The 23,084-nt window shown below is 36.7% G+C and overlaps 1 non-coding gene across 1 annotated transcript; it reads left to right on the forward strand.

The window, feature by feature from the left end:
- The first annotated feature begins 1,868 nt into the window (after positions 1-1,868).
- LOC127691836 (U6 spliceosomal RNA) lies at positions 1,869-1,972 on the forward strand. The gene has a single exon (XR_007979405.1). It is a non-coding gene; the product is annotated as a U6 spliceosomal RNA (small nuclear RNA).
- Positions 1,973-23,084: the final 21,112 nt, after the last annotated feature.

The raw sequence follows: 23,084 nt of genomic DNA on the forward strand, positions 1-23,084 counted from the left end.
AAATTAGAATCTTCAACCTAATGAAAATATAAGCATTGGCAATCCAGTTAGACATTTCCATACGGTAATTGATATGTGCAAGTAAAAACTTACTGAGACAGTGGTAATCTCGTCAATCCCAGGCTGACTGAGAAGCCAGAGGCAGCTCGGCTCCCGATCTGGTTCTAAGGAACCTAGTTCACCACAGGCAGTACTCTGACTACCTCTAAGGCTCTGAAGCACTCACACCCCACACTCCGCACAAAAAGAAGAGGGAATAAAGGTTTGAGAGGAAGCAAAGTCCCAGCCCTGCCCAGCAGTTATGGGGAACTTTCTCCCATATGTAACAAGGATGAGTAAGGAGTCCAGGTGTACTTTCACCTACTATTAAAGTAGTAGCAGTAGTTCCCTCTCTCCTTCTGTTCTTGTAAGTGTGTTATCAGAATGGCCACTTACAGCTTAAATTTAAATAAGAATTTTGAGACCTCGATTGAAGGTTGAAGTCTGGGAGTGAAGCTACTCCAATCCTTGACTGATGATTTGTCCTCCCTCTACCAGGAGAGGTAGTCCTCTTTGACCAACAGCACAGCTTGAGGAAGTACACACCCAACAGAAGAAACAATTTTCAACTTATATCTGCCAAGAAAGGGAAAATTAATTTTCTCCAATAAAGTATCACAGGGTATGTCAACTACACTTCAGGATACTTTGCATGCCCAGGTGTAGTTCATCAATACAAAATTCAGTCCCTAGTGTAGTGTAGTGTAGTGTAGTGTGTGTATATGTGTGTGTGTGTGTATGTGTGTGTGTGTGTGTGTGTGTGTGTGTGTATGCATGCTTTTGGATTGGTTTTGGTATTAGTTTGTCTTATTGGGTTGTTTGTTTGTTTGAATTTTCATATTTTGAAAGAGTAAAAGACAAATAAGAAATTGGGTTTGGGAAAGGTAAATAATATGGTCAAAATATATTATATGAAAAATAAAAAGATATTTAAAAGAACCAGAAATATCTATATTTCAATTTTTTTAATTTTTTTATTCGATATAATTTATTTACCTTTCAAATGATTTCCCCTTTTCTAGCCCCCCCCCCCCCGCTCCCCGAAAGTCCCGTAAGCCCCCTTCTCTTCCCCTGTCCTCCCTCCCACCCCTTCCCAGTTCCCCGTTCTGGTTTTGCCGAATACTGTTTCACTGAGTCTTTCCAGAACCAGGGACCGCTCCTCCTTTCTTCTTGTATCTCATTTGATGTGTGGATTATGTTTTGGGTATTCCAGTTTTCTAGGTTAATAACCACTTATTAGTGAGTGCATACCATGATTCACCTTTTGAGTCTGGGTTACCTCACTTAGTATGATGTTCTCTAGCTCCATCCATTTGCCTAAGAATTTCATGAATTCAATTGTTTCTAATGGCTGAATAGTACTCCATTGTGTAGATATACCACATTTTTTGCATCCACTCTTCTGTTGAGGGATACCTGGGTTCTTTCCAGCATCTGGCAATTATAAATAGGGCTGCTATGAACATAGTAGAGCATGTATCCTTATTACATGGTGGGGAATCCTCTGGGTATATGCCCAGGAGTGGTATAGCAGGATCTTCTGGAAGTGAGGTGCCTATATTTCAATTTTTTAAAATGCCTCTGGTAATCAAGAACTAGCAAGTTTTATGTTGAATTAAAAAAAATAGACAATATTAAGAAAAAAAATTGGAATTTTTGGCCAAAATTTAAGAGTTACCATCACAAAAATTATTTAGTAAGAAATATTAACATGTTACTTCCAATTACAAAAATATAAAAATTTGAGCAAAGAAATAGAAATTCTTATCAATGAAATAAGAGACTCAAAGATTATCAGATGGAAGCTTTATGTTGATATATATAATATGGTGCTCACTTCAGCAACACATACACTAACACTGAAATAATATAGAGATTAGCATGGGACCTGAGCATGGATGACATACAAATTTGTGAAGCATTCCATAATTTTTGGAGGAAGGGGAATCTGTTATCAGGATATATGTTAGAAGAATAAATATTTTTTTAAAGCACAGTGCAACTAAGCATAAAAACATCAATGAAACAGTAATAGTTTAGCAGAAAAGGGGTAATGTGAAAACCAGAGGCGAGCTGTCATCTAAAGTCATTGGTTGAGCAGGGAATGTTCTACTTTGGGTTACTCAAAGTTCAAAAAGAAGGAAATGCATTCTATCAATTCTGTTCTCTCCAGGTTTCAGGACTATGAAATACCTAAGCAAGTTAAAGCAGCAAACACTCTAGGTTACTGTTATTTCCAGTTTTGACAGAAGGTTTTGCAATTAAATGCCATTTCTCTATAAGATTAGAAACAATGAATTCATGAAATTCTTAGGCAAATGGATGGAGCTAGAGAACATCATACTAAGTGAGGTAACCCAGACTCAAAAGGTGAATCATGGTATGCACTCACTAATAAGTGGATATTAACCTAGAAAACTGGAATACCCAAAACATAATCCACATATCAAATGAGATACAAGAAGAAAGGAGGACTGGCCCCTTGTTCTGGAAAGACTCAGTGAAGCAGTATTCGGCAAAACCAGAACGGGGAAGTGGGAAGGGGTGGGTGGGAGGACAGGGGAAGAGAAGGGGGCTTACGGGACTTTCGGGGAGTGGGGGGCTAGAAAAGGGGAAATCATGTGAAATGCAAATAAAAAATTATATCGAATTAAAAAAAAAAAAGAAAGCCAAGTTAATTTAAATAACTTTAATGTATCACATTTTTGTTTTCTTTTTCGGGGGGTGCCCCGTTTTTATTAATTATTTATTTTTATACACTCCATATTTTATTCCCCATCCCACTCCCCTGTCCACCCTCCGACTGTTCCACATCCCATACCTCCTCCCCTCTACCCTGTCTCCACAAGGATGTCCCCATGCCCCACCAAACTTGATCTCTAAACTCCCTAAGGCCTCCAATCTCTTGAGGGTTAGGTGCACCATCTCTGAATGAACACAGACCTGACAGTCCTCTGATGTATGTGTGTTGGGGGTCTCATATCAGCTGGTGTGTGCTGCCTATTTGGTGGTCCTGTGTTTGAGAAATCTTGGAGGTCCAGACTAATTGAGATTCTGGTTCTCCTACAGGGTCATCCTCAGCTTCATTCAGCCTTCCCTAACTCAACAACAATTTGTTATAATTTATAAACAAGTTAAGAATGCACAGGAACATTTTACATTGCTTTAAGTGCATACCATACTTTCTAAGATGGATTATGTTGCAATTTCAAAAAAATAATTTTCTGCACTATAAACAGGGCATTGAAAATTTCAAGTACAGACATAAGCCTTACAAAAATGAAAGTAGTTTAAGATGGATGGACAGGATTTCTCAGCATCAGCTGGGGTCCTATTGGTAGAGGTACAAAACACTTTAAATGAAATGGCCCGTTATTTCTATTGACTTAGTCTCACTGCTTTAAACTTTTTCTACATGTAACATTAAAGTCTTTAAAGTCTAATGTTTTAAAAGTTTTATCCAGTTTTTCCTTTTTAATTAAGTTGCATTTTGAAACATAAAATGGAAAGATGTAAATGGACTTCAAATTTTTTTATATATCAATTTGGAATATATAATTAATAGGTAGTTAAATAGGTAGAGAGACAGATAAATGATAGATAGAAAGAGATGATAGGTAGGTGGGTAGACAGATTAGATAGATTAGATACAATGTTGAAATTTAAAAAAATGTATCTTAAATGCTGACTTTGACATTCCTGGTGTATTCATTCCCAATATTCTTTCTGATAAAGCTGCAGATGCTAACTAGGTCAAATAAACCCCCTAAACTGTTATTCATTATCAATTATAAGACACGGAGATTTTGAAAAGTAACAATTAAACCCCAAATGTTAATATTAATTAATTGGGAGTTGTACTAACTTTCTTTATAATATTCTTTATTTTTACCTTATTTTTTGTTAAAACAATCATTTGAATGATGTAAATAAATCCACATTTAAACTGGGTAAATATATGAATTCAAACACAGATCCTAGCATACATAAGAGATGATATGGAAATAAGTATTTGGGAAGGCACAGAATGATTTGTGGGCAATCTGCCTACGATGTGATAATCTACTTAGGCTGATCAGCATCTTCATGGAGACTGAGCTTGTGATTCTTTAATCTGTTCCCTTATCCTCTTCCACCTGTTATGTGCAGACACAGAGAAATGAACTTTCAAAGCTGTGTTCACACACATACACATACCACATGTACACCCAGCGAAGTCTAATTACAAGTAGTCGCACCCTAAGGATTGCACAAATTACAGTGGTTTAGAAGACTTGAATTAGTAGTTTCATTTCATAAAATGTTTTTAAATTGAGAACACAGTAATTCAACTAAAATGTAATGTTTCAGACAATATACAAAAATGAAATGATCTGAGTCAAAATTTCTCAACAGTTCCTTCAATAAAAATCCAAACTTCCTTAGTTCTGTTGATCAAACTCTAATCATCTGGTTCAGAATCTCTCCAAGTGTCTCCCTGCCCATACTCACCTGACCGTTTTCTGACAATCTCAGTTGTCGTATAACTAATTCCTTACTTCTTAAGTACCCATTCCTCATTTGTCGCCTCAAGAAAGTTCACATGCAAATATTTTATGGGGTATGTCAACTGTATTTGTCGATGTCAGTGCATATAAATCTGAACTACTTTTCCAAACTAGTGCAGAGTCCACACAGTATCCTGTAACGTCTTTGTGGTCTTCACTCAGATGTGCTTCTCCAGTAGCAATTCCTCTGGTCTATTAACACTGAACAAGGAGGAATAGAGGAGCGAGAACATCTTGGAACTGTTGATAAGGCAGCACGAAAACAGGCATGTGCTGTAGGCATGTGCTGTGTAGAACCCAGCAGTGAAGGTAGACATGTCACTTTATTTTTAAGCGAGGGCATGAGAAACAGTGAGCAAGCAATGTGAGAGAAGATACAAACTGGTGTGAAACCTAAGATGAGCATGCTTGTATCATTATATGGAGGAAACTTGTAAAAGCACACAACTTTAAGGTGACAAGTTTGTGTGTTACATTGTCACAATGCTTCATATAAATAAGAAGCACTGAAATATTTAACAATAAATAACTTAGAATGTAACTCTTCAGTTTATGGTAATTAAGTATTAGGAATGATTGGGATTTTTCATTCTGATGTCAATAAAGAATGCAAAGGAAAGATTTCTACTGAACCTCACCGTGCTTCCCTTGTTTCAGTCTTACTGGTATTCTTTACAAAGTTTACAAGTAATATAGAGATCAAATTATGATACATAGATGTAATCAGTCATTGCTCGGTGACTTCAGGACTAGTCTTCTCTTCAGCAACAAAGACACCAATGAGCAAAGAAGCTTGACAAATGCACTTAAAGTATTAAGATTATTCCAAGAGGAGATTGAGTCATGCTAGTTAAACAAACAGCATACATGCAAGCCACTGCTTGGCTATGCATGAAAGCAGAAGCCTCTTTGTTCTCAAAAGTCTGCACCAAAAAGATCATCCAAAAAACATGTGGCTTCCAAGACAGTGCATTGGATACCATGATCTTTGCTGTTCTCTAATTTCATCTTGATTAACTTAATTCTATATTTTCCCTTCCTTTTGAGATAGACAAGTCTCATAGAAACATTATTTTGCTCATACTTTAATCAGTCCAACAGAATTTAAAGACATTGTGATTTATAATTTCTGCTAATATGAAGCTAGGGCTCAAATGATCATAACATTGTCCTAGCAGATGGAAAGAGTAATTTAGCCAGCAGACTAGTAATAATTTGATTTCCCAAATCCAATGACTCAGAATATGAATGTGTTCACTGAGAGATTACATGTGAAGTGAAGGAAACTTGAAGCCCTGATAACAGTTATTTTCAAACCACATGTTTCTCTCCCTCCTCCAAAACACTTCTCAGATTATTCCATATATTTTATCCATAAATTTAAGCACAACATCTGAACTATATCCAGAAGATCAGACTCTGTATTCTCAAAATGTTTTGCTAGTATGTTAAAATTACAAGGAAAAAGAAAAAATTGGTGGTAAGTCATTGTCGCAGGAAGGTTTTCATTGTGTTCATTGTTTGCAGCTCCAGAACCCATAACCTTGAAGCATTTTATCAGTGAGCTGCATGCCCAACCATAAGGTATGGAGGAAGAGGAAAAAAGCATTATATGTTGTTGGCAAGGACATAGGCTGGTCTAGCCACTGTATATCTATATACAGGTACCTTGGAATTTCAGATTACAACTTTCATATGACCAGGCTATATTGTTTCTAGGTATTTCTCAAAGAATCAAAATCTATACACAATGAAGAAACACGAATATCTATCTTTATCCAAATTAGGGAATTAATCTAGGTACCTATCGATGGGTGCCTAGTAATGTACCTGTGTTTGCAGAAAAATGACTAGAAAACAATAATGGGAAGTTAAGTAAACCTGATTTAGAAAGGCAAGCGTGTTTTCTTTCATACACACAATCTGGGGGGAAAGAGACATGAAAGCAAAAGAAGGAGGAAGAGGATCAGCGCGCTAGGAGAGGCTGAGGAGCGCGCTAGGACAGGCTGAGGAGCGCACTAGGAGAGGTTGTGGCGCAGGCTAGGAGAGACTGAGGAACATATGTATGGCTAAAAGCATGAAAAGCATACTTTCCTAAGCTTCAGCCGCTCTGCTCCTAAACACAGAAAAGAAGGTTCATTTTTGAAAGACAGAAGTAGTTTGTTTTCATAAGAAGACAGAAAACCATTTATGATTTAATCCATTCTACAAACTTATCAACTGGCCAGTTTTCATAGCATTTGATAATATTAAAAATAGCTAATAAAATTTTAGTCAGTATGTTTTAGTTCTGAATACTCGTAAGTGAAGAGCTTGAATAGTTAAGTCCTCTGTCCACTGTGTGTGTTAATAAAACAGTGTTTCAAAGGTGATACAGCTGGGTCTTCAGAAAGGTCTATTTCCAATTTTCTGAAGAACTGCCAAATTGATTTGCAAAGTGGTTGTACCAGTTTCAATGGAGAAATGGAGGAGTGTTCTTTCATTCTCCACATCCTTGCCAGCATGTGCTGTCACCTGAGTTTTTGACCATAGCCATTCTTATTGTTTCTAAGTGTAAGGTGAAAACTTAGGGTCCTTTTGAGTTGCATTTCCCTGATGACTAAGGACTTCGAACATCTGTTTAGGTGCCTCTCAGCCATTTGAGATTCCTCTGTTGAGAATTCTGTTTGGTTCTATACCTGTTTTTGATTGTGTTGTTTGGTTTTTAGGGTTTAGCTTCTTGAGTTCTTTCTATATTTTGGATATTAGCCCTCTATCAGATGTGGGGTTAGTGAAGTTTTTACCCATTCTGTGGGTTGCCGATTTGTCCTATTGACTATGTCTTTTGCTTTACAGAAGCATTTCAGTTTCATGAGGTCCCATTTATCAACTGTTGATCTTAGAGCCTGAGCCACTGGTTTTCTGTTCAGAGAATTCCCCCTGTGTCAGTGAATTTGAGGCTCTTTCCCACTTTCTCTTCTTTTGGATTCAGTGTATCTGGTTTTGAGGCCCTTGATACACTTGGACTTGAATAAATGAATTCTGTGCTCACCAAAATATGAATTCATCAATAATTGACTAGTGAGAATAGCTACTTATCTCTTGTCCATAAAACTGTCCCTTGGGATTTTAAGATCTTTAATAACTTTATTCATGTTAAAAACTCTTCCTGAGAATTCTATAAAGGTAGTGATGGAGTTTTCAATCTCCCCATAAAAATCAATAGAGATTATATGGAAAAACCCATGATGGCAAATATTCCAACTCAAGAATACTTAAAAACGGTGTGTGGACTTATAACGTGGGAATTTCAAACTACTTTTCCAAGATAACCACTGAGAGGGAAGCATCGTGAGAGTTGGAGGCTCCTCTCACAGTTACTCACTGAAAGAAGGATAAGCTACCCAGCGAAATGCGCATTCCTATCCTCCAAGTTAAACTGCAATGTGTGCGCGTGGTGGGGGAGAAGAAAAGCAATACAAAATATGAGGCTTTATAAAACATGCTCTGCAAGGTAATATACAAGCTGAAAATGGGAAAATCTCCAAACAATAATACTAGTTAAAATTATAGATACAGCTAAAAATTTGAATAAAGAAAACTTTATAACAGAAATATTATTAGTAATTCTGCCTTAGTAATTACACTACATAACCAAAATAATAAAATAATAAAGTAAGGCTAACAGTATGGCTCAATGGCTAAGCAAGGTGAGTCTCCCTGAATCTATATGTGCGTCTTATGCTTTTCTTTGGTTCTCTGTTTTTCTTGGGATTTGTTTGTTTTTATTATTACTCTTTTTTCCCTTCCTTTTCTTCCTTCCTTCCTTCCTTTCTTTCTTCAATGCCTATTAGTTTTCTGATGTGAAAGACCAAAAAAGGATGTGAATTTGGGTGAATGGGGAGGTGAGGAGGATCTGAGAGGTGTTGGGGAAATAAAAACCATAATCAGAATCAGAATGATTATATGAAAAAAATCTCTTATAAAAAGCATCCAAAATTTGTTGGTTGCCGATTTGTCCTCTTGATGGTGTCCTTTGCCTTACAAAAACTTTGTAATTTTATGAGGTCCCATTTGTCAATTCTTGCTCTTAGAGCATACGCTATTGGTGTTCTGTTCAGAAACTTTCTCCCTGTACCGATGTCCTCAAGGGTCTTCCCCAGTTTCTTTTCTATTAGCTTCAGAGTGTCTGGCTTTATGTGGAGGTCCTTGATCCATTTGGATTTGAGCTTAGTACAAAGAGACAAGGATGGATCAATTCACATTCTTCTGCATGCTGACCTCCAGTTGAACCAGCACCATTTGTTGAAAAGGCTATCTTTTTTCCATTGGATGTTTTCAGCCTCTTTGTCGAGGATCAAGTGGCCATAGGTGTGTGGGTTCATTTCTGGATCTTCAATCCTGTTCCATTGATCCTCCTGCCTGTCACTGTACCAATACCATGCAGTTTTTAACACTATTGCTCTGTAGTATTGCTTGAGGTCAGGGATACTGATTCCCCCAGATTTTCTTTTGTTGCTGAGAATAGTTTTAGCTATCCTGGGTTTTTTGTTGTTCCAGATGAATTTGATAATTGCTCTTTCTAACTCTGTGAAGAGGGCTAATATCCAATATATATAAAGAACTCAAGAATTTAGACTCCAGAAAACCGAACAACCCTATTAAAAAATGGGGTACAGAGTTAAACAAAGAATTCTCACCTGAAGAACTTCGGATGGCAGAGAAGCATCTTAAAAAATGCTCAACTTCATTAGTCATTAGGGAAATGCAAATCAAAACAACCCTGAGATTTCATCTTACACCAGTCAGAATGGCTAAGATTAAAAATTCAGGAGACAGCAAGTGTTGGAGAGGGTGTGGAGAAAGAGGAACACTCCTCCACTGCTGGTGGGGTTGCAAATTGGTACAGCCACTCTGGAAATCAGTCTGGCGGTTCCTCCGAAAACTGGGCACCTCACTTCCAAAAGATCCTGCTATACCACTCCTGGGCATATACCCAGAGGATTCCCCACCATGTAATAAGGATACATGCTCTACTATGTTCATAGCAGCCCTATTTATAATTGCCAGATGCTGGAAAGAACCCAGGTATCCCTCAACAGAAGAGTGGATGCAAAAAATGTGGTATATCTACACAATGGAGTACTATTCAGCCATTAGAAACAATGAATTCATGAAATTCTTAGGCAAATGGATGGAGCTAGAGAACATCATACTAAGTGAGGTAACCCAGACTCAAAAGGTGAATCATGGTATGCACTCACTAATAAGTGGATATTAACCTAGAAATCTGGAATACCCAAAACATAATCCACACATCAAATGAGGTACAAGAAGAAAGGAGAAGTGGCCCCTGGTTCTGGAAAGACTCAGTGAAGCAGTATTCGACAAAACCAGAACGGGGAAGTGGGAAGGGGTGGGTGGGAGGACAGGGGAAGAGAAGGGGGCTTACGGGACTTTCAGGGAGTGGAGGGCTAGAAAAGGGGAAATCGTTTGAAATGTAAATAAATTATATCGAATAAAAAAATTTTAAAAAAAGCATCCAAAAATAAAAATAAAAATAATAAAAATAAAATAAAAGCAGGAAAAGACATGTATTATAGTATATAATAAATAATACAACAAAATAGGGGTAGACCATTTTTATTAAATGAGAACTGAAATAGTGTTGGGTTCCATAGCTGCCTGCAGCTATTACGAAGTGGGTTTCTGGAACAGCAGCTGAGAGATAAATAGGGAAGGGAAGGGGCGAAAAGAAGTATGCCTAAGACAATATTCACTGATCAAAGCCCGAAACTTTAATGGCGCCAGACCTTTTAACAGTTTGGGCAAACCCTTCCCCCTAGACTCCAGGCTGAGTTCCAGTGGAAGTTGTCTAGCTTCTCTTGGAGGTCCTCGTCTTGACTGCTCCGGCAGCTGGGTGGGTCACCTGCTTAATTCAGGAATTCCTAGACCTGGAGGAACAATGAACTTAACCTTTACTTCAAGCACTCGGCCCTAGGTGGAGCAGGATCCTGGCTATCTGGGAGAAGTTAACCTTGACCAAAGTCAAACTCTGACCAAGTGCATGACTGCCCCAATATGGCTCTGTACAAAATAGAAATCATAAAAATAACCTATGAAATACCTTAGAGTTCAAAACTGGTACAAATTAAATGTAAAACAAAAGTACAAAGTTCTTCAATAGAATAAGTCAAACAGAAAATATTATGAGCTTGAATAGTCATAAAAATATGTAGTCAATTAGAAAAATAGAATAAAAAGAATTGCTAAACTATATGAAACATAAAAAAATACTACTAAGTGAACAAGTGTTCACATTGTGGGAATGGCAGGAGAGAAAAGGTGGGGTTTGGCCAAACCTAAATGGTATAATAGCTGCAAGAGTCTCCAGGTCTCAGTCGGATATGTACAAGTACACACACACACACACACACACACACAGAGAGAGAGAGAGAGAGGGAGAGAGAGAGAGAGAGAGAGAGAGAGAGAGACAACATTATAGGGGAAAATATCAAAAGAAAAAGACATGAAAGTCTAAAGACAGGAAATAATCATTCTTATGCCACTACACTGAGAGCAGATTTTTTTATTATTTATTTATTTATTTATTTATTTATTTATTTATTTATTTATTTATTATTTTACACTCCAGATTTTATTCCCCTACCGGTCCACCCTCCGATGGTTCTACATCCCATACCTCCTCCATGCTCCTGTCTCCCATGAGGATGTCCCCACTACCCACCACCCACTACCCACCCCACCAGACCTCTAAACTCCCTGGGGCCTCCATTCTCTTGAGGGTTAGATCCATATTCTCTGACTAAACCCAGACTCAGCAGTCCTCTGCTGTATATGTGTTAGAGGCCTCATATCAGTTGATGTGTGCTGCCTGGTTGGTGGTCCAGTGTTTGAGCGATCTTGGGGTCCAGGTTAATTGAGACTGCTGGCCCTCTAATAGGTTCGCCCTCCTTTTCAGCTTCTTCCAGTTTTTCCCTAATTCACCCACAGGAGTCAGCAGCTTCTGTCCATTGCTTGGGTGCAAATAGCTGCATCTGACTCTTTCAGCTGCTTGTAGGGTCTTTCAAAAGGCAGTCATGGTAGGCCTCTTTTTGTGAGTGCTCCATAGCTTCAGTGGCAGGTCTTGGGACCTCCCCTGACCTTAATTTCACTTTGGACCTGTAGTTGAACCCTTTTTTCCTCAGACTTCACTCCATTTTCATCCCTGCAGTTCTGTCAGATAGGAACAATTACGGGTCAGAGTTTTGGCTGTGGGTTGGCAACCCCTCCCCTCACTTGATGACTGGTCTTCCTGCTGGAGGTGGGTTCTACAAGCTCCATCTCCCCAATGTAGGGCATTTCACGTAAGGTCTCTCCCTTTTATTCCTGAGAGTCTCTCACCCCCCAGGTCTCTAGTGCATCGTGGAGGGTCCCCCCAACCTCCTACCTCCAGAGTTTGCCTGTTTCCAATCTTACTGATAGCCCTCAGGGGGGGAAAGTGGGTGGGGCATGTGATATTGGGTGGAGTAAAAGGACAGCAGATTTCTATATAGAGATCTTACCAACTGTAAAAGAATTCAAGATGACATACTGAAATTGAAAGGAAAAACAACAGAGAACGCTGCCAAGAACCCTGTATTCAGGAAACAAGTCTTTATAAACTAAAAAGAAACAAAGTGTTCTGTCAAATAAGCAGTAACTAATAGAATTCACCATCAGAATGGCCCTACACCAAAGACAAAAGGATAATTATTATTATTATAAAAGCATACATATGTGCATGTAATGCAGCATGGATGCCAAAAAGAGGAAGAAAATCTAACCACAAAAATAAATAACAAGAAAGATGGAAAGAAATAAAGAATATGAAAATATCAATTTTTCTACAAAAAATTCTACAAATGACATATAATTAGGATATTCATACATATAATCAATATGTTTGATTATAAATGGATAAAACTTATCACAGAAAAGACAAAAAATCAGTTATTGAAGAAAGAACCCCTAAGACTCCATTGTTTGCTGCTCTTATAACTCACTAGAGGCAAACAGGATGAGAGAAACCTGATAGTAAAAGATATGCTATGCTGACAGCAAACAAAAGTAAACAGAAGAATAAATAATGAAAAAGAACAGAATCAAAAACCATGACCATAAATAGATCATACTTATAAAAAGATTAATAAAAAACATGTAATAATTATATATATATATATACACATATATATAAAACCAGTTAACTACATATATATAATATTATTGGGGTAAAGACAAGGACAGCCTCCAGGACAATAATACATGAAAATTCATCACTCCCTTCCATGGTTTGTATAGATGGAAAATCAATGCCTGAGTTGAACCACATTAGAGCAAAGGAGGCTATTCGGCATTTAAAGTCTATTTCATCCAACAGCAACAAAATGTACACTCTTCCCGTTGGTGCATGGTACATCATCCAGAACATATCAGAGGTCAAGAAATCACTAATTTTATTTTCAAAATTAAGAATGTAAATTAGAACATGAATCTTCTCAGGCTACTGTAGAATAAGGCAATAAATTAATATGAAGAACAATGGGAAAAGTACAAATGCATGGGACTTCCATAACAGGCTTCTAAATGATCACTGTGTGTTTCAAAATATAAAGAGGAAATAAAAAGCTCTTGAAAAAATTTAAACATCAAAATATAGCATTAAGCCAGGCACAAACTGAAACCTTAGCATGTGGAAAACTGAGGAAAGAGGGTGACTCCAAGTTCCAGGAGAGCATTGGCTAAATGTATTACTTAATAAGAAGGGTTAGAGCAATAAATATTCTTACCAAAACTAGATTTCAAATAAACAACCTTACAATGCATATAAAATATTTACTAAAGAAAGAAAAATACTGACTGGATATTGAAGGAAGTAAAATCCAGAATATAGATAAACAAATAAGGTTAAAACAAAAGATATACATGATCAATAAAAACTGGTAAGGTTGGAAAGCTTCTACATATTATTTTTTAAAAAAAGAAATACGGTGGTAACCAAATAAATAAAATCCAAAAGGGCAAAACAGATATCACCACCATATAATATGAGCAAACAACTTTAAAAAATTAAAGTAATATTACCTTAAATATCTCCAGATAGTATAAACTATTTTCTAAACCTCAAAATATGCATAAATTCTCTATGCTAAAATCTATCGTTGTTGAAAGAAACCAGGGAGTAAAACATAACTGGAGTGATATTCCATACTGATGAACTTTCAAAAATGCTCTCAATTCACAAATTGACTCCAGTAACAACAGTTGCTCTTAAGCAAAATTTTATGTAGAAAGACCAAACATATATAAAATAATACCAAATTGTAGTAGAGAAACCTCCAATGCAATAATAATTGAGACTTTAACATCCCTTTCATATGAATGAAGTCAAACACCTGGTTGTTCATTTAAATCTGATAAAGGGCATTCACTACTGGCAAATCCTTCATTATTAGGGCACTTAGTTCAGATTGAAGGATAAAGTTTTAATATTCCTAGGTAACTTCAGATTCAAGGATAAAGTCTTAATGTTCCTAGTTAATATTTGAACTGAGAAATAAAATCCAGAAAATTAAATTAAGGCTCAAAGTAGAAACAGAAGCAAAATAGAAAAGAAAAAACAAAACATGATTCATAGAAGTCGCATAGCTTATACAAGGGAGAAATCAGACAATATTCACTTACTTTGAAATAAATTTTCCAATATGACATTAAAAATGAATGTATTTGTATACTTAGTTTTTCATTCACCAAAGCAAAGCATACAGTGACCCTAACTACAATTGAAATTAGCTCTAGAATTTTAAACAAACAAAACATTCAAATTAGTTATTCACATCAAATGTTTGCTTGTGATGGACAAGTGGGAACTCCCCAGTTATAACCTGAGCATGTTGATGATAGTTTTTTTATTCTTTCTTACTATTATTTACTATTTACTATTATTTGCTATTGATTTTATGTACTATTTTTAAAAATAATTTTTCACTTTTATGTGTATGAGGGCTGTCTAACATGTATGTGTGTGTATCTTGTTTGTGTCTGGTATCTGTGGAGGCCAGAAGAGAGCAATGTAACTCCTGGAAGTGTATAATTAAGGATGGCTGTGAGAGGCCACGTAGGTGCTGGGAACTGAACCGTGTCACTAGCAGGAACAGCCAATTCACTCACTGCCAAGCCATCTTGCTGGCCCCTTGGTGACGATTTTTGAGACAGCCTTAGATTTAGTACCTGACAAAAATTATAATATTTATATATCTGTGTGCAAATAATCAAATAAAAATTGCATAGAAATAAGATTTTATTTCAACTAAATATGTTACAGTCATATCTTTCCTACAATATTCTAGAATCTAGCCTATTGGGATTCGTGGATTAAGATCAATAAAATATCTATGTCGGTAACATTGGTTCTCTCTAAGTGAACTCATGATTTGGCTATGACTCAGGTAATATTCATCACCTTGTGCTGAAATCCACAATGTAACAATGTACACATTGCACATTAGTATAGACAAAGAGGGTATAATTTCTTGTGATTCCCCATTCCCTGGCTAGGGGAACCTGGTGGGAAGTATTACAGAAGACTGTAAACTACTATGAAAGCACAAACCAAATCAGATGACAGGTTGAATAAGGGCTTAATATGAAGTAGTGATTACTAGATAAAGATATTGTCAAAGGCTTATACTGACTGACAACTACTAAATCGTGATCTTATCTACCAAGATATGGCTAAGAAGGCACTGTGCACTGCAAACAGGTTATACTGCATGCACTTGGAGCCAGTATTTTTTCAGTAATGGAAGTGTGACAAATCAGACATTGTCTAAAGAATCTGTGAAGAAATGCACATTTACTGTAGTTTTCTTCCTAACACCAAGCCACCATTTTAAAATCTTTTGTTTCTAGAACAAATTATAGAAGTCCATTTCAATATTGCTTTATCCTTTTTCAATAATTATCACCAAGCAAAATGTCACTCTATAAAACCTAAATCATTAAAAAAGATTTACTCTGAAATATATGAAATAGATAGGACAAAGCTGAGTGCAGTAAAATATGATTAGTATGCAGGAAGCATAAGTCCTCAGTCTTTTAGAAGATTAGCTAACATGCATAAATTAATCAAAGCGTTAAAGGTAACAATTGAGAATGAAACCTTGATTTTAGAAAGGTATTCTCTTCTTGACTGCTAAGAAGGCCAATCTAATTTAACAATAAAATAACATTTACTTTACCTTGCGCATATCAGAAATGGGACCTGAAGCATGAGGTGCATGTCCCTGAGTCTTAACACTTATTGTCTTACACCAGCTTTCTTTTCTCCTTTCGACATTTACTAAGCAAAGCTGTTGTGTTTAGAATTGATTTTGCTGCCTCAGACACACTATGTTTGAGAACCTTCTTGATTTTTATTTGGATGAACAATTTCCGTAGTTAGACACATTTGGACTCGAGCTTGGATCAAATTACAAAAAAATAAATATGGTGTCTCTTTCATTCTAGAGCTCACAAAACAGAGTTAAAATCCATATATCTTTTCACTTGCCACAGTCGGATTGCTAGCAGTGTAGTTCTGATCTGAGAAATGAAGAGAACTTGGCAATGAAAAAAATAGGAATTCTCTATTTTCCATGTTTGCACCCTGTTATTCAGTTCCTCTGCGTATGTCTGGAAGTTGCCAAACTTCAGTTATTTGTCATTGCTGTGATGTGAGAGCACAAGTCCTCCCTGATCAAGGGTTTCATGAAATATTGCTGAATCTGATAACACTCAGGTTACCTGCAAAGGAGGCAGCTTGATAAAATTTTTAAAAATTAAGTGGACTAAGTCAGGAAGTCCTTTTCATAATTTTTAATGATACTACTTAAAGTGAAAAAGATTTAGAAAATAAAATATGTAATATCATTAACATATAAACAAACTACTTTTAAGATATCTACCCAATTTTATAGATTCTAATACTAGAATCATGCCTATAGCCACACTAACTGGAATATACCCAATCTTTTCCAGTGTGACCCATGATTCCCTTTTATGTGACACAGTCAAATCAAAAATAACCAGCTTTAAATTATCAGTTGCCAATAAAAACACTGCTATGATCAATTAGATTTTCAGCTCGCTAAAAAAAAAAATAAAAATAAAAAATAAAAAAAAATTAAAAAAAAAAACCATAGTTCCTAGGCAGAAAGTGTCTGTTGGTTACTGAGCCCAACTGTGACTGCAAACCTTAAATAGCAACTTGTTCTACTTTTTCACTCACAACCTTGAATGTTATCAGAGGTATATCAGATGAGCTAATTTACTATTTATGGCACAAGTTACATTTAAATTTTCTTTTAGTGATATTATAAAAAAAATGCTATGAAATGCTCATAAGATAAAAAAACAGCCAAAAGGGCAAGGAAAGGTGGGCACAATGTTAAAAGGGCAACTTACCAATAAGAGAAAGAATAGTGAATGCTGGATCATTTTGTAGAAGATGGGATCAAGAATTTATAAAAGTAATAAGAAGGTCAAAGTGAGTTAAATTGCTACAAGCATTATCCTCCTAAAGCACAGCAAGTTGCCTATCAATGGAGAGAGTACAGGCTTTCACGTGCATCACCTTTCTATTCCAATGAGGAAATAAAGGCAAAAGCAAGTGTGAAGCATTTAATGTGGCCTCTGCCTGGAACACAAAAGGATGACGGAGACTGATAATGTAATTTATGACCTGGACTGAATAAAGAGGAAAGATTTGATGGATGTCTATTACTAAACATTTTCTATGAGTTGAGGTAATATACCAAAATGTCAAACTCACTCTGTCTACCAGATAGATTTCCTAGAACACACTGATATCATGAAGATTTCTTAGAACACATTGATAACTATGAAGAGATGAAAGACTGTAAGTATGAAAACATAAAAGTTTTGGCTAAAGGTTAAAATGAATTAACCACTTTCTCCATACTGAGTGATTCTAACAGTGCTAAGATAAATCAAAGAAATGACAGAGCATAAAGATTAGTATTATATAAATAGATCAAGTAATACCAATTTCTCATTTGGCAAATATGTGTTTATACAGAGGGTGCAAAAAGGGTCACATTTAAGGCATGATACTCATGTGCGTGCATGTGTGTGCATGTGCATTGGTGTTTGTGTGTTTGTGGGTGGGTGTGTATGTGTGCATGTATGTGTGTGTAGAAGAAATTGCTAAATTTATTTTCAAGTCAAATTTATTTTCAAGCTAAATTTATTTTATGGTAAATGAAAATAGCTGATATCTATTCGCTTGAAGAATAATAAAGATAAACTATAGAGATTGTTCTTAGGATATGAGCACCTGAAGAGCGAGTGCTTCTAGCAATCTTTTAAATAATAAGGAAGAGTTTGTAGCTCAGCCTCTCAAGTTATCTGTACAACATCACAATTCAAGCCAAGTTGGTAGAAATAAAGTCATGCTCTCACACTCAGGTAGTGAGTACCTCCCATAGGTAGGGCACTGTACTGAGTCTTAAATTATATGGATATTGTAATGATATAGACCTCCTCTTTGATGTAATCATCCCCCAGTTTATTGGAACTACCACATAAGATTTAAAATGTCAGAATATAAACACAGTAATACATACATGAGATACACACATAAAATGTCTTGAAAGCATGCCATTCAATCTGGAAGTAAAATGCAGCCCTTTTGAGTCTAAAAGATACTGTAGGAATTCTATCACATCAGCAAAACATGGTTGACTCTGAGTCATTTCCATCTTTAGTGTGCTTCTCTATAAACAGCTTATGGGATGTCCCACAGTAAATGGGTTTTCTTCCCATCTGACTCTATTATTTGTAGGACATTTAAAGGTGAAGAGTCAGTTTTACCCAGTTAAGCCCAAGATGTCTCAACGTTCTTAGAATATAGTAGGCTCAGAGAGTTGTATACGTTGCACAAATATGGTTAAGCCATATTTGTGAACTTTGAAGTGAACTTTTTTCTTTTCTGCGCCATTATTGGATATCAAGAAGCTATTAGATGGCTTTAAGACAAAAAGTTTAGACAAAATTTGGTCAATGACTGAAGCACCTGTGTGTGTGTGTGTGTGTGTGTGTGTGTGTGTGAGAGAGAGAGAGAGAGAGAGAGAGAGAGAGAGAGAGAGAGAGAGAGAACTTCTGACAGAATCACTGTCCCTGACCTCAAGCTATACTACAGAGCAATAGTGATTAAAAACTGCATAGTATTGGTACAGTGACAGGCAAGTAGATCAATGGACTAAAGTTGAAGACCTAGAAATGAACCCTCATACCTATTGTCACTTGATATTTAACAAAAGAGCTGAAACCATCCAGGAGAAAAAAAGACAGCATTCTCAAAAAATGGTGCTGGGTCAACTGGCAATCAATATGTAGAAGGATGCAAATTGATCCATTCTTATCTCCCTGTACTAAGCTCAAGTCCAAGTGGATTAAGGACCTCCATATAAAACCAGATACACTGAATCTAACAGAAGAGAACATGGGGAAGAACCTGGAGCACATGGGCACAGGGGATAATTTCCCACCAATAGCTTATGCACTAAGATCAAGAATTGACAAATGGGACCTCATAAAATTGCAAAACTTTTGTAAGGCAAAGGACACTGTCAATAGGACAAAATGGCAACCAACGGATTGGGCAAAGATCTTTACCAATCCTACATCCAACAGAAGGATAATATCTAATATATACAAAGAACTCAAGAAGTTAGACTCCAGAGAACCAAACAACCCTATTAAAAATGGAGTAAAGAGCTAAACAGAGAATTCTCAACTGAGGAATACCAGATGGCTGAGAAACACCTAAAGAAATGTTCAACATCTTTAATCAAATCAAAACAACCCTGAGATTCCACCTCACACCACTCAGAATGGCCAAGATCAAAAACTCAGGGAACAGCAAATGCTGGAGAGGATGTAAAAAAAGAGGAACACTCCTCCATTGCTGGTGGGATTGTAAGCTGATAAAACCACTCTGGAAATCATTTGGCTGTTCCTCAGAAAATTGGACATATCACTACCCGAGGAACCAGCTATACCACTCCTGGGCATATACCCAGAAGATGATCCAACATGAAATTAAGAACACATGCCCCACTATGTTCATGGCAGCCCTATTTATAATAGCCAGAAGCTGGAAAGAACCCAGATGTTCCTCAAAAGAAGAATTAATACAGAAAATGTGGAATATTTACACAATGTACTACTCAGCTATTAAAAACAATGAATTCATTAAATTCTTAGGCAAATGGATGGATCTAGAAGATATTATCCTCAGTGAGGTAACCCAATCACAAAAGAACACACATAGTATGCACTCACGGATAAGTGGATATTAGCCTAAAAGCTCTGAATACCTAAGATACAACTCATAGACCACACGAAGCTCAAGATGAAGGAAGACTAAACTGTGGATACTTTGATCCTTATTGGAAAGTGAATCAAAACACCCTTGGCTCACAGCCAACCAATAAAATGAGAATAGAGTCTTCAATTGAACAGTTAGAGCAAGGACCCAAGGAGCTGAAGAGGTTTGCAGCCCTGCAGGAGGAACAATAATAGGTACCAACCAGTACCCCCAGAGCTCCCAGGGACTAAACCACCAACCAAAGAGTACATATAGAGGGACCCATGGCTCCAGCTGCATATGTAGCAGAAGATGGCCATTTCAGACATCAATGAGAGGAGAGGTCATTGGTCCTGTGAAGGCTCGATTCCCAAGAATAGAAGAATGCAAGTCAGGAAATTGGGTGTAGGGGGGTGAGCAGGGGGAGGGGGAATGGGATACATGGTTTTCAGAGGGGTAACAAGGAAAGGGTATATCATTTGAAATGCAAAAAGCTAATATCTACTAAAAAGCAAAACAAAGCCAAACAAAAAAAATGAAAACAAAAACAAAGAAACAAACAAACAAACAAACAAAAAAACAACAAAGAATTGCAGAAGATTGGCGTGGCCACAGCAATAGGGTTTGCTATCAGGGGATTCACTGGCTTCATGAAATGGATCCGAATTCCTATTGATAACATTATTGTGGGGTCTGGGTGCTTTCTCATCATGAGCACTAGTGAACAAATGAGGAGTGACACATTTATGAAGCAAGGCATTACCTATTAAAAAATTGTGTAATATTTTGAGACGAGTCATCTCAGAGGTTTGTGTTCACTGACGTACTATAATGAATACACCATAAATACTCCAGGATGAGGGTTGTAGAGAAGTAAAATATTATCAACACTTAAGGCAAAGTCTTGTTCACAGAAGACTTTGTTAGCATTTTCAAATTTTATATATATATGTATATATATGCATATGTATATGCATATATATACATATATAATATATAATTTCCCTTAACATTATATATGTATGTATGTATGTATGTATATATATTTCCCTTTAACATTATAATTTACTTTATACTCTTCATAAGTTTTTCTGCTTCTATGACTTTTTTAAAGAATCCTTTGGAAATCCAAGTCTTTTACATCCACAGTTTCCTACCTTGAATCGTAAACGTCACAGAAACAAGCTCCTAGCAGCAGGTGCTGGTACCTTCACAGCTGTTCTTTCTCTTACAGCACCTTGGGATGTGGTGTTGGGCAACACACCAGCTGAGGAAATAGCTCTTACTTCCTGTGATATTAACACTGATTCTAAAGACAGGAACAGATGTTCAAGCGTAGGCGTATGTTTCCTCTGCTGCTTCCATTTACTCTGACCTCCACAATAGACAGATGTAACGTGCTCCCAGCAGAAACACTGACTCCAAGCCTTTCAGAGGACGAGCTAATGAGTTGAGAACCTTGCTCAAGGACTCTTCGATAACCAGCATATTACATTAGGCAGCCCAGCCCATACCTACTGTAGTCCTCTTTGCCTTCTTCCATTCAGTGCATGCTGGCCAAACTGGTTCAGTAGAAAATGAAGACTTATTCATTTGTAGCACAAAATATACTGTGATAACAGAGATATGCTGAGAGGGGTTTATTAGCTTTTCCTGCTCAACGTATTGTAATTTTTCAATTCATTATCATTCTTATTTCCCGAGAGCTTGATAACAAAGACATGCCATTAACAAATACTTGGGACCATCCATTCAACATAGGGACAAGAAAACCAGAATCTTACAACTCAATGATATCTTCTGAGCACTGCCTCCCCACATCTAAGATGTAATTACAAGACGTGGGCTTCAGTATCATTCCATGAAGGTTCTCTGTGGGAGTCACCTGTGACATTATTGATGGAGTTTGCTGAATCAGTACCGCCTCACAATCTCCAACAAAAATGTAGGTTGCATCTCTAATATCGTATAATTACTTGAATATTAGGCTCTTCAGCTTAGCTTTGATTACAAAACTATAAATGTCCTCAGAACTAAAGAACTTACTGTTGCTAATATATATATATATATATACATATATATACATATATATATAAATATATATATATATATTTAAACAGTAAGTGACATTTAGGATTGATTATCTCAAGAGTTCTCCTTACTCATAAAGCACTAGACTGCAAATACTCCTCTCCTCTCTTCCCCTCCCCTTTCCTCCCCTACTCTCCCCTCTTCTCTCTCCTCTCTCCTCCCCTCCTCTCCCCTCCTCTCTTTCCTCTTTCCTCTTTCTCTCCTCTCCTCTCTTCTCCTCTCCTCTCTATCCCTCTCTCCCTCTCCCTCTCCCTCCCCTTCACCGCCTCTCTCTCACACACACATACCACATCTGGTATAAACAATTTATTATCATATTATATGCTCTAGATTTTTTGTTTGGGAGGGGACACATAAACTAAAGAAAGCCTTTTAGTGTCATTTATTTGTTGTTAGGTCCCAATAGGATAATTAGTATCTATTAATTGTATTTCTCGGAAAGCAATGAAATGACACTGGGTCTTTTTATTCTTTGTTAATTAACTTTTAATTGGCAAAGAAAAACCATACATTTCTTTCTTTTCAACATTTATTATATTTTTATTAGATATCTTCTTTATTTACATTCAAATGTTATCCCCTTTCCTGTTTTCCTCTCCAAAATGGGAAAAGGGCAAGTAACTTATAAAGGCAGATCTATTAGAATTACACCAGACTTCTCACCAGAGGCCATGAAAGCTAGAAGATCATGGGCAGACCTCATACTGACCCTAAAACAACACAAATGCCATCCAGGCTTCTATACCCTGAAAAACTCTCAATCACCATAGATGGAGAAACCAAGATATTCCATGATAAAAACAAATTTACACAATATCTGTCCACAAATCTAGCCCTACAAAGGATAATAGATGGAAAATGCCAACACAAGGAGGGAAACTACACCCTAGAAAAAGCAAGAAAGTAATCTTCTTCCAACAAACCCAAAAGAAGATATCCACACAAACATAAAAATAAGATCAAAAATAACAGGAAGCAACAATCCCTATTCCTTAATATTTCTTAACAACAATGGACTC

This window comes from Apodemus sylvaticus, chromosome 8 (genome assembly GCF_947179515.1).
Source record: "Apodemus sylvaticus chromosome 8, mApoSyl1.1, whole genome shotgun sequence".
Lineage (NCBI taxonomy): Eukaryota > Metazoa > Chordata > Mammalia > Rodentia > Muridae > Apodemus > Apodemus sylvaticus.